This window comes from Talpa europaea, assembly GCF_964194135.1.
Source record: "Talpa europaea genome assembly, chromosome: 9".
In the NCBI taxonomy this organism is placed as follows: Eukaryota; Metazoa; Chordata; class Mammalia; order Eulipotyphla; family Talpidae; genus Talpa; species Talpa europaea.
In genome coordinates, this window is record NC_140076.1 from 93361902 (window position 1) to 93373063 (window position 11162).

An 11162-nucleotide genomic window follows, 5' to 3' on the forward strand; every position below is an offset into this window, starting at 1 on the left:
CACTATGTCCTCAACTCCCCTCAACCGAGTCAGACAGGTACTGCTACAATTCAATCCATTTAGTCAGCCAATCTATTAAGCCCATATACATAATTGTTCCTCCATGAGGAAAAATAGAATTATTTACTTTTAAAAAGCGGAACATAAACCTGTATCCATACTTATCCAAGGATACTGGTTCTAGGGAAAAGACTGCCAGATTCCGTGTTGTGCCAGAAGTTTCAAATCTGCTGTGGCTCTCCATATTCCATCCTTTTATTGATTCAATGAACCAATCATCAATTTCACAAATAGATTTCAGTCTAGAAAAAGAAATAAAATATGTATCTACATAATCAAAATAATGTAGAAGGTGTTAATTGCCTTATGAAAGGTGAAGATGAAGTGCTGTGAGATTGCTTCTAGCAGGAGATGTCGATAAGCGCTCCATCAACAAGGAAGTATACTATCAGGTCTATGAGGATGATGGGAATAAAATAGGTAGAATGATGGAGAAACAGTATTGCCAAGGAAGATTTTAAAATGTATTGTTTGGAGGACAGAAGAGTTAAAACAGCTCAATTTGGTAGGAGTACAGGGAGTTGGAGTTAAAGACAAAAAAATGTAAACATTGATCATAGTGCAGAGGGAATCAGGCTTCACTGTTGAAAGGGGAGTTTCTATAGTTTCTAAGTTGGGGACAAAATAAGCTACCAGTTAATTTTTAAGCCGCATGTATGTAATAACAGGAAAGCCTACCAAATGAATCTTTTACTCAATAGTTTCTTTAATTTTCACCATTCAAGACAGCTCTACAAGGTCCAAGAGGTACCATTAATTTTCAGTTCCATAGTCTCTCTTTCCTTTAGAACAGAGTTTTATTGCTTGTGCTGTAGTAGTACTGGAATGTTCCCACTCTGTCTTGGCTGTGTCATGCCATCAACCTAAAAATAGACGCTAATTAACAAGGTTATTTCTAACTTACATTGTTAAGAGAGAGGAAAAACTGTGATGAAACACATATCAAGTATCAAATTAACCAAGGATGGAACCAAATTCGAGTTCAAAATTCCCAGCTCACAGATATTCACTCCACTAAATAGTCTCCCCGTTTTTTCTAAACCAGATAGTCATTATCCAAATTTCCTATCCCTGATGGGACCGTGTTGTGTGAGGGGACATGCCCCAACAGAACACAAATGGACTTTGGAGTATCGATGCTGCATGGAGTGTGTGGAAGGCAAAGCAAATATCTCACTCTATTATCTGTTGTCTCTGAACCAACAGATTACATGGTTCACTGACTAGCTGAATAACTTTTAGACAGTTTGCTCATGTCTATTTACACATATTCCTCAGAAATATATTAACAACTGAGGAACAGCTGTAAAAATTATATGGCGAGACGGATAGAGAGAGCAACAATCTATTCATGTACATTTCTGTGGAGAAGACAAAGTTTAACATGGTAAAGAAAATGTAGAAAAACACACAGACACATTTGTATGTTGTTCCCAATACAAAGTGTGAATTCTATGTAGTAAAAGAGGCAGTCAAATAAAGCACATCATAAAACCTCGTGGAGATGCCTTACATCTCTCTGTAATATTACTATTTTTTTGTCAGCAATGGGTTTAAGATTGATGTTTGTGCTCCAAAATATTTGACTGGACAGTTGTATTTCTTAATAAGAATATTATTCATATTCACTCAACAGCCATAGAAATAATGAAAGTTTTCTGGTTTATACTTTTAATTAAATAGTGAAATTTTTATTCTCAAATCAGAACTCAATTTTAATCTCATCTCCAAGTCATATATCTCACATCAAAAGATATTATTAACTGATATAAGAAGACTCTCAGATCTACTGTAATAAACTTGGTGACTAAGTATTTTGCTTTAAAATTTAGTAGTAGTATTATGTTAAACTTTCTTCAGACAAATACTGCTTATCATTATATAAAATTCCCAACTGAATTTACGTAGGGAAATAGGTGGTTGGACAGTGGTGGGATTCTGTTGCCCTAATATTCACTGGAGAAAAGGCTCAGAAAGTATATAAACTTGGAAAACACTGGTACTACACCTTTTTCCAAAGAATCAAATGCACCATTACGTTCTTCTAGAAGCACTGACTTCCTTTGACTCCCATGGCACTCACTCCCAATTCCCGTGGCTTTGCTCCTTTCTAGCAGTCCTTTATCAATCTCTTCAGCAAAGCCTTCCTCATCTCATGGCTATGAAATAGTAGAAATCTCCAAGTTTCAATAATTATCTCCTTGCATAGTATACTTTCTCACTAACCAGCCAATTCCATTGCTTTAGTTACAAATGATTTTGACTCCTAAAAAAATAGATTTGCTTGGAGCGCCAGATACAAATTACCATTTTCCACTTGACAGCCCCACTTGAATATCTTCTCTAATTCAAGTGTCAGAAGATCCACAAACCCCAGTTCCAACCTGACCTTCCTTCAGTTCCCTATTCCAAGGATGACACCCTCATCCTTCCAGTGATACAGGTCAGAAGAACCCCAGCATTCACCTCTGACACCTCAGTCTCTCTCATTTCCTATACCCAGTCTATTTCAAACTACATTTTTATTCTTTCATATCAGTCTTCTATTGCCACCACCATTGCCACAACGAACCATCTCTCATTGGATTTCTGCAGGTGACTCCTAACTAATTTCCCCATTGCATACCCTATAATATAGTAAAAATAATATATATTTTTCAATAATATTGTATTGAAAGCTCATTTGTGAATCGCCTGCTTAAAACTCTAAAATACTAACCAAGATCTTGCTTGTTGTGTCTCTCCAGCCTCATCTATGCCCTTTCTGTCCCACTACAGTTCTCTAGCCAAGTTCTCATTGGCACCACCCACTCCCGCACACACCCCTTGTAGCTTTGTATGCACTGTTCTCTGCCTGCAATGCTAGCCCCACTCTGTCCCGTTATTATATTTTTTTAAGTTTTTTCTTTTCATACAAGTGCTGGGGTACAGGTCAGATGCGCAGGAGGGTGAGAGGATTCACCAGAGACAGAGCAGGGAACAGAGCAGGCAGACTGACAAAACACACTGCTGAGGGGAGCAACAGGCATGACAGGAGAGGTCTGCCCCGCCATGTGGGATTCTCAGCGGCTGGCTGGGATCGAACCCGCACTGCAGAGGCTGCGGACAGCTTTACAATGCGGCGCTCAACTGCCTGCGCCACCAGGGAGGCCCTATTATTTTTATTTCGCAGGCATCACTTCCATGGGGAAACTTTCCCTGACCACCTTTCTCTTACCCCATCCCCAGGCCACCCAGACTGAGTCGGGGCTCCTTATACATTCTGAGAGTTTCCCATGTCTTTCTTCTCACAATGTATCAAAGTCAGAAATTAAATATGTGTGTTATTATTTGAGTAACTTCTAATACCTCTTCCATTTTTCCATGAGCTCCATTTGGTCAAAAAATGAGTTCTCTTTCCTGATTAGTGTATCCTCATGCCTAACATAGCATCTGGCTCGAGGTAGAATAAATGAAGCAGTAGGAAGTGAAGCTAGAAAGATAAAGCATGGGCTAGTTTATGAATAAAAAGAGATTTCTAACTGACGTCCCGTTTTGCAATAACTTTTCACTCTTACCTTTGCCTCTATCATCCTAAAGCACAAGAATGTGGGAAAACTTTATAAGCAATAAAGCACACATTAAAATTTTCATAATTATTATTATATCTGTCACTCAAAAATCTTTGACCTTCACAACAAGGTCCTCCATGATCTGACTTCAGCCTATTTTTCCAACTTCTTCTAACACTGCAGCCCACATAAACACAAAGTCTCAACTATATTGCAAGGTAGCAGGGAAAATAGCATATTTAACTGTGATATACTGCTAAGAGTACTATACAATTTACACAATTCCTCAAACACAGCCAGTCTCCACACCTGTGCTCTTGCATCAAGAACTGTTTCCACAATAGCCCTTCCTGTTTACTGCATACCCTCTGCAAGTCTTTGTACTCTTTGAGTTTCATAAAGGTACAGCTCAAAATCCTTCTCTTCTAGTAAGTTTCCTATTTTGTATCAATTGTAATTACATAGATTTGCTTTTCTCCTCTGTTGTACTATGAACTCCTTAAGGGGTATCTTATTCATTCGTGTGAATGAACTGATGGATGCAGAAAGAATTCCCTTAAGATGAACTGGACTAAAGTCCAGCACTGAGATGGCCAAGTCCTGGGTTAACTGTGACTAGGAGGTGAAAGACAGCAAACAGTGACAACCAGGTTGCCAAAGAGGAGGACCATTTCCTATTACTTGAAGTATCCAAGGCTGAAAATGTAGTTATTAAGCTAGCCTCAACATTATACATGCTAGGCCAAATGCTGTCTCTCCTATTGATTTTCAGATTCTACAATCAACATACTTCAAACCATCTCTAAAGTGCAAACCTTATATTTTGTGCCTAGAGCATACTGTCAGTTCCATGAAAGAGAATACTTCTGAGGAGCCAAAGAAATTTTACTAAAATTATTACTGAAAGGGTTACCTTCCAGTTCTAACAAACCAATAAGCAACAAAAATAACAGGATTATCATAATGTTCCAGAACATGAACATCAGCTTATCTGTGTACCCAGTGCCTAGTGAAGCTAAGTATTCTCTGCCATGTGAACCAGACTTTCTTAAACACTCTCATAGTTTGCAAAACCCAAATTGTAATTCAGCCTCTTGATGCTCCACTTAAATCCATGAACTAAGATGTCTGGTCTATTGTTGAAATGTCATAAGTCAATTTTGGGATGGAGAAAGCAGGGTAACCAAACAATCTTTAGACATTCCAGTTTTCTCATCAAGATCTAGTTAAATTAAACCTTCAGATTAAAGCAAAGATTTCTTTCTGTCTTTTTGTTTAACTAGGCAGCTCTCCCTTCATGATACCCATAATTTAGATCACTTAGAACACAGTCAAAAAAATCCACAAGTGTTTATAACTCCATTGCTATAAGTTGTTCTTTGTTCAAGAGGTTATCAAGAAATTGCTAAAAGGCAGAAATAAATTATTCTACGTTAGACAAGAAAACCTAATATATCCACAGATATCCACCCCAACTTCGCTGTTCTATCTGGTACCCACTAATCCAGTATTCATACTTTTCTCTTTGGTCTAAATACCAGTGAATTTTCTTCCTGTAAACAGAAATCATATGAAGAAGACATTCCGATCAAAAATGCAAGTGATTTCCAAGCCTTCTTTTAATGCAAATAAATAAATACTGCTCTTCATTTCTGATCTGGTTACTTAAATCCAAGTTTTAAAAGCAAGTTCCAAGACTAATTACCTTCCTTTTACTGCTCTGTTGCCAAAGCTGCAGTCACTGAGGATAATCTTCAGAAGCTTGGCTTTGTTGCTAGAGCAACCAGCCCAACTTTAAACATTTTTCAATATCTTTCTTTGAAGTATTTTAAATAACAGTAAGATATAACTGATCTAGTCCATCGTAACAAGTGCTAAGCTCTTTTTTACAAATCTGATCTAGTTATAAGAAAATTCAGAACCCAGTCTAGTAGAGATTGAAACCACAAACACTCTTTGTGTCGAAATTGCATGGCATGTACCAGCTTCAGGCCAGCAGCCATGTCCCCTGGGTGAGTGGTCACAATCAAAAGGAAAAGGCTGACAAGAAAATTTCAGCTTCTTCCAACTCACACCCTCCAGTCATCTCAGAATTTAAATGCATCACAGACCAATTTTACAATGCTCTGTATTTCTGTTTACTTGTATCAGGAGAGAAGATTTCAAACCTTTCATTGAATATTAAGAAACTAGAGTATCTCTAGCCAAATGTCTTAGCAAACCAGCAATATTAAGCTCTCTGCTACCACTCACTACTTTTGAATATATTTTTATTTAATTGTTCTATGTTATATTAAGAATTCTAACATACTTTTTGAGAGTAAGATGGGTATTATTTCTAAATATCAACAAATCAATCATATAAAAGCAAAGCTACTGCATAATGAACAATTTCAATAATAGATCTTCCTATTTACTACATATCCACTTTCTACAAACAGCGCAAGTCACTTTAACACACCACCCAGAACAGGCTCTGTAGTTGTGATTGCCACTGAGAAAGTAGACAAGAGCAGGCTTTTTGATCAGTTGGCCACTCAATGCATATTTTTCAGGTACGTGAACAGTTTTGGCAACACATAATCATATGATATATATCTGCCTCAAGTAGCCAACAACAATCTCAAGATTTGAGGTGGGTCTATTAAATAAAATAGGAGGGAAAATATTTATTGAGCTTTGGAGAAACCAGGAAACTGAGGATTATACTGGTAGTAGGTTAGAAAGATAAGGATATGTTCCTGGAAGTGAAATGACTTACATGTCGACTGCTTGAAAAAACACCCCCCATACCAATACAATTGTCTTTTAAAAAAATCACTTTTCCAAGGGTGGGGTACATATGTGCTAACTTTTCATCTCTCAAATCAGATTAAAGTATGCTAAGATTATTAATAATTCAAGATTACTAGAAAACTATTAGTTTTAACTGTTCAGAGTTAGCGCTTATTTACTTGAAGTCCAGTTGGTGAACTGAATAGTCTCTTCCAGGAATCTCTTAAGAATCTCTTAAGTGAGATTTCAATGATTCTTCCTTCAAGGACATTCTGTTCTCTTGAGAAACTGAGGGCTGCCATAATGTGGGTGCTCCTCAGTAATTTATATGGTGGTTGTAAATGTACTGTGCATCATTAAAGACAACAACACACTTGTTTATTAGCGGTATCTTTTAAATGCAAGGCTCTCCCTATGGTGATTTTATATTCAATTTCTTTGAATATAAAATTTGGCTTCTAACAATTTCGTACTTTTTCCTTCCTGTGGATGATTGCTTATGTCTCCTTACCTAAAAGAGCTTTCATTTTCCTCTGAAATAAAATGGAAAAACTATACTTAATGCAAGGCTCAATATAATAATAAAATTCCTCCTTTTTGCAAAATCTATTCCTAGGAAACCATCCCAGAAAAATCTTTCCCCTTTGAGACCTTCAACATGTAGTAAGATTCATTCTGCTTTATCATTAACAGCTGCACATAAAAATATATCTTACCTCTCTAACTAAATGCCATATTTCTAAAGGAAAAGGATCTTTTTTATTTCATTAATTTCTGGATTGCCTATGATATGTTTGAGAATATATTATGTTACAATTGTTATTTGAGAGGATAAAAATAAAGATGGAAGTCTTTGTGGGTGTGAAATCTATAATTAAATTACTTCTATATTTTTGGTTTGTTAAAATATCTGGCATCCTTTGATAAGTTTTTTACAAAATTAAATAGGTGGAATGGTCACTCAGTAAATATCTATTGTACATTTCCTATGGAGCCAATGTCATGCATGTGCCATAAACAATATAAAGTTGTAAATAATACATGGCTCTTATTCTCAAGATGCTTGTAATCTGATAATGTCTAATGGCAGATGTGATCAGGTACAGGTTAGTGGAATAAGATTAAATATCTTGGTTACCAATGAAATACATGATCCCTATTTTAAAATAGATTGATTTGGGGTGCCAGATATGGATTCAAACAGAAAAATTAGCTTTTAATATTATGGGAAAAGTCAAGTAATTAAAAAATAAGCATTTCTTAGAGTAAAACTAACCAAACAAATTTAAAACATTATGAAAATTGCCTTCATTATGTTCTATATCAAAAAGGTTGGAAACAAGTGCTAGCAAGGGTGTGGAGAAAAAGGAAGTTGGAATGTAAGTTGGTACAGCCTCTGTGGAAAATGGTATGGAGATTCCTTAACAAAACTAAAACTGGAAAAGACACTTACTGAATAAGTAGCATAATTATCTTCTGAATTTAAATGACATCCATCTACCAATTCATTTTGTCTATGGCTAATTTACCATTTCCACCCACTGATTCCATCTCCTCTGTACTTCACGTTTGGATAATTAATATAATCTCTAGATTCCTATTCTTCTAGCTGCTACCTAGATATTGAATGTCACTTCCAAATGTTTCTTTTCTTTGGACTGATAGATGATAACCAACTCCCTACTACTATGTCCCATTTAGCTTTAAAAGAGGTGTGGGGCCTCCCTTGGTGGCGCAGCGGTTGAGCGCTGGGCTGCAAGGCAGGCTGCCTGCAGCCTCTGCAGCTCCGGTTCCTTTCCCGGCTGCTCCCCCGCCACCGGAGGAGGGTCCCACATGGCACACAGACCTCTCCTGCCGCCCGCTGCTCCCCTCAGCAGTGTGCTTCGGTCCTTCTGCCTGCTCTACTCCCTGCTCTGGCTCTGGTGAATTCACTCACCCTCCCGCGCTTCTGACTGTACCCAGTGCTTGTATAAAATAAATAAATAAGTCTTTAAAAAAAATTAAATTGCTATCCACAAAGAATTGGGTGGAAAAGTAAAATTAGAGTTCATGATAGAGAAAGAGAAGGTTTCACAGTATACCATATTTTAACAGAGTACATACATTTTAGATCACAGAGAAAACAAACATGATTCCATTGCATGGTCCCTAGAGGGCACAACTATGATACTATTTAAAAAAAATAAAAAGAAGTCAATGCAAGAGAATTGCTAAGATTTCCATAATTAATCTGCCATCCCAATAAGGAATAAAATGAGAAAGAGTTACAGAGTTACTGGACCTTCTCCAGTGTCCATTCTGTCCTGCTAGACAACAATACCTTTGTTTTCCATTGGGGGATTCATCCTTTTCCTCATTGGCAAAGGTAAACTAGACTCCCAAATAAAAAATGGACTCTTCCTGGTTCCCTGATCAGACAATTAATCATTAACCTAAATTGGAAGCCATAAGACATAGAAACATTGTTTTCTATGATATCTTTATAAGAAAATTCTTACTAGTTTTCTGCAGGATTACCAGAAGAGACTTTCTCTTTCCTCTATATAACAACATGAAAAAGTGGGCCTCCCCAGTGGTGCAGAGGGTTGAGCACAGTGCTTTGAAGCTGTCCGCAGCCTCTACAGTGTGGGTTCAATCCCAGCCAGCCTGGGAGATACCCACATGGTGTGGCAGACCTCCCCTGTCTCACCCACAGCTCTCCTCAGCAGTGTATTTTGTCAGACTGCCTGTTCGGCTCCCTGCTCTGTCTCTGGTGAATCCTCTCACCCTCCCGCACTTCTGGCCTATACCCCAGCTCTTGTATAAAAATAAATAAATCTTTAAAATAAAAAAAAAACATGAAAAAGTAAGAATGTAGAATCAGAATTGGCTGAAAGTCATATTCCACCTATGAAGGGAAAGTTTTCTTGACAATGGGAAACAACATTAAAAAGAAAATATTGTCAAGTTGTGAAGAATAAGAAAGTAGACCTTGGTTGAATTCTGTATCTGAAGCTATTTACAAAATCTAAAATTTTTCTTTTATGATTTTTAATAGTTTGATTTTTAGCAGTGGTCTCTTGAAACATAAAGAGTTCTTATGGATATAAATCATTAGCACGCACACAGAACTGTTTGTGAGATCAGATTTTTCAAAGAGGAAAGGACATATAGACATGGATGAGCACAGAGTGACTCTGTTCAATAAATATGGTATTATAAACTTAAATGTCTAAATAAACAGAAGCTTAAAAAATGTTAACAAAATGACCTTTAAAACAATTGTATTGATGTAATATTGGTTTGTAACATTCTGGCTTCAGGTTCATTATCATTTATGAATCAACATCTGTATATACAGCATTATGCTTACCACTAATATCTAATTCCATTTGTCACCATACAATTGACCCCTTTTACTCTACTGACACACCTTCTCCTTTTGCTTCTGGTAGCCACTAATTTTGTTTTATAGTCTACAAGTGTATTTTTGTTTAATTTAGTCACTCTTATGCATTGTTTATTTATGTACCACAAATAAATGAAATTATATGGTGTTTGTCTTCTTCCACATGACTTATTACACTGCACATAATACCCTCTAGATCCATCCATATTATTGCAAATGTAAGGATTTCATTTTTTAAGAGCTGAATAGTATTTCATTACGTATGCATACCATATCTTCTTTACCCAACCATCTGTCAGTGGGTACTTTGGTTGCTTCAAACTCTTGGCTATTGTAAATAATTCTGTGATGAACATAAAGGTACATATATATCTTTGAGTTAGTGTTTTCATATTTTTCAGATAAACACCCAGAAGTGGTATAACTGGATTGTTTGGAATTACCATTTTAAATTCTTTGAGGACTCGCTATACTGTTTTCCATAATAGCTGCATGAAAATGACCTTTTGAGTTATGTTTAGGAGAAGATGATGGAATAGCTGTAGTTTACATTAACAAATGGCAAGAAGAGTCCTTTTCATGAAGATGGGGCTGAAAACAAACAAGGAAGCTCTGCCCCTTCCAAAGCCAAGGTCAAGGCAAAGGCTTTGAAGACCAAGAAAGCAGTACTGAAAGACATCCACAGTCACAAGAAAAAGAAGATCCACATTTCACCCACCTTTCAGAGCCCCAAGACATTGTGACTCCAAAGGCAACTCAAATATCCACAGAAGAGTGTTCCCAGGAGAAACAAGATTGAGCACTATGCCATCATCCAGTTCCCTCTTGCCACTGAGTCAGCCATGAAGAAAATAGAAGACAACAATACACTTGTGTTCATTGTGGAGTCAAGGCCAACCAAGCACCAGAACAAACAGACTGCGAAAAATCTCTGTGACATTGATGTGGCCAAGGTCAATACCCGGATCAGACCTGATAGACAGAAGAAGGCATATGTTCGACTGGCTCCTGACTATGACGTTTTGGATGATGCCAACAAAATTGGGATCATCTAAACTGATTGTACCTAGCTAATTCCAAATATAATTTTTTACCATAAAAAAAGAAATAGCAAAATTAAAATCTTAAATTTTGACAGATTTCAACTATTATAAATGCATTCATAAATTTAAAGAACCTGTGTTCAAACAACTAAAGTAAAATAGAATAACAATGACTCAAAAATTTTGGTGGAAAGTAGACATTCTATTTTTTTAAAAAGATTTATTTATTTATGCATACAAGAGCTAGGGTACAGGCCAGAGATGCAGGGAAGGTGGAGGATTCACCAGAGACAGAGTGGGGAACAGAACAGGCAGAATGACTGAAATACACTGCTGAGGGGAGCA

The 11162-nt window shown here is 36.8% G+C and overlaps 1 pseudogene across 1 annotated transcript; it reads left to right on the top strand.

Annotated features, from left to right (window-relative positions):
• The first annotated feature begins 10353 nt into the window (after positions 1-10353).
• On the top strand, positions 10354-10829 carry LOC311177074 (large ribosomal subunit protein uL23-like; annotated as a pseudogene). Its single transcript has one exon. The product of its transcript is annotated as a large ribosomal subunit protein uL23-like (transcript).
• The last annotated feature ends 333 nt before the right edge of the window (positions 10830-11162 follow it).